Source organism: Tamandua tetradactyla, chromosome 5 (genome assembly GCF_023851605.1).
Source record: "Tamandua tetradactyla isolate mTamTet1 chromosome 5, mTamTet1.pri, whole genome shotgun sequence".
Classification (NCBI taxonomy): Eukaryota; Metazoa; Chordata; class Mammalia; order Pilosa; family Myrmecophagidae; genus Tamandua; species Tamandua tetradactyla.
This window is the reverse complement of record NC_135331.1, coordinates 42,389,947-42,391,557: the sequence shown is the minus strand read 5'-3', so window position 1 is coordinate 42,391,557 and position 1,611 is coordinate 42,389,947. Positions and strand designations below refer to the sequence as shown.

The 1,611-nt window shown below is 35.9% G+C and overlaps 1 non-coding gene across 1 annotated transcript; it reads left to right on the top strand.

The window, feature by feature from the left end:
* The first annotated feature begins 643 nt into the window (after nucleotides 1-643).
* Nucleotides 644-750, top strand: LOC143685247 (U6 spliceosomal RNA). The gene has a single exon (XR_013176496.1). It is a non-coding gene; the product is annotated as a U6 spliceosomal RNA (small nuclear RNA).
* The last annotated feature ends 861 nt before the right edge of the window (nucleotides 751-1,611 follow it).

Sequence of the window (1,611 nt, the reverse complement as noted above, 5' to 3'; positions counted from 1 at the left end):
ACTCCAGGGGAACTTTTTTTTTTTTTTAACTTTTTCAAATTTCATCTTTAGGAGCACCTGGGAATGGTTTTTGTCATTTTATAACATTGTCTTAATAAACTCTAATAACCAGTTCCATGGTCTTATGAGATAATCCTTTTCATAAATGGATCTATGGCTTGGCTATAAGACAGTGAGTTATTTACATAAAATATTTTGTTTTAAACTGTGATTTGCTTGTAATTTACTGTTAATAGATACCTTTATGGTGCCACAGCTGCCATGTCTGTTTCATGTATAGAAGAAATGACTCCCTGAAATAACCTTAGGGAGGTTAGTAGAGTATCTCCATTGTGAACTTTAGTTCCATTTTAAGTATATAGTCTATATCACTGATACCTTGTTGATCATCCATATGTATTTTCAGAATAAATGCAGTTATTCTTTTTTTTTAAATATGAAAGACCAACAAATATTTGGATAGGAAGAAACTGAAATACTTTTTTATTCACTGTTCAAATCACTCTGGGATTTATCGGGGCATCACTCTGGACAAACTTACAAAATCTCATGCTTACTCAAGGTTCCATGTACTTACGGTGTTCAATTAAGCTGCCCACATAAGTTATATTAGGAAATGCACTAGTCAAAATATAAATTTTGTGTGCTCGCTTCGGCAGCACATATACTAAAATTGGAACAATACAGAGAAGATTAGCATGGCCCCTGCACAAGGATGACATGCAAATTCGTGAAGTGTTCCATATTTTTTTGAAAAAAAATATAAATTTTGTACCAAATAAACATTTTTTGCTTTAGTCTCATACATTAGTTAAAATTTTAAAATATGAATTACCATCCATTTTCAACACCCTGCAGTATGACGTTCCTTTGTTCTTCCTCATGCAAAAACATTCCTAAATTTGTACATTTAGTCACTATCATTGTACAGTCTAGGCATTCCTAGATTATACCTTCTCAGTCTTTATCGTCTATCTTTCCTTCTGATGAAACACCTTTCTTTTGATACTCATATCAACATAGCTGGAAAAGATGGAGAAGGGAGTGAAGATCATGTCTTCTGAGTTTTCCTGCCCAAAGTGATGGTTGCGACTGTCATTGGTATTCTAGTTTTCAGCTGCTAAAACAGATACCATTCAGTGGGTTGGTTTAAACGATGGGAATTTATTGGCTCACAATTTTGGATGTAGGAGCAGTCAAAATTGAGGCGTCAGCAAGATGGTGCTTTTTCTCAAAGATTGTGGCATTCAGGGGAATGCTGCAGGCAATCCTTGGTCCTCAGTTTTTCTGACATGTGGCCATGCACATGGCGGTGTCCTCTCCTTTCTCCTTCGGGTTCCATTGCTCTCTGTGTCTTCCTCCCACTGTGTCCAATTCCCTTTGCATACAAGGACTTCAGCCGTATTGGTTTAAAGAACACTCTCACTCACTTTGGGCACATTTTAACTATTAGCATCTTTAAAGGTGCTATTTCCAAATGCCTTTTGTGAGGGACATAATTCAATCCCCAACAATAGGTTACCTAATGGTTGGTAAAAAGACTTGAAGACAAACTGCATTGTATAGCACCTATCTCTCCAGATGAGCCTGTTAGAATCTAAATTTTCTAAT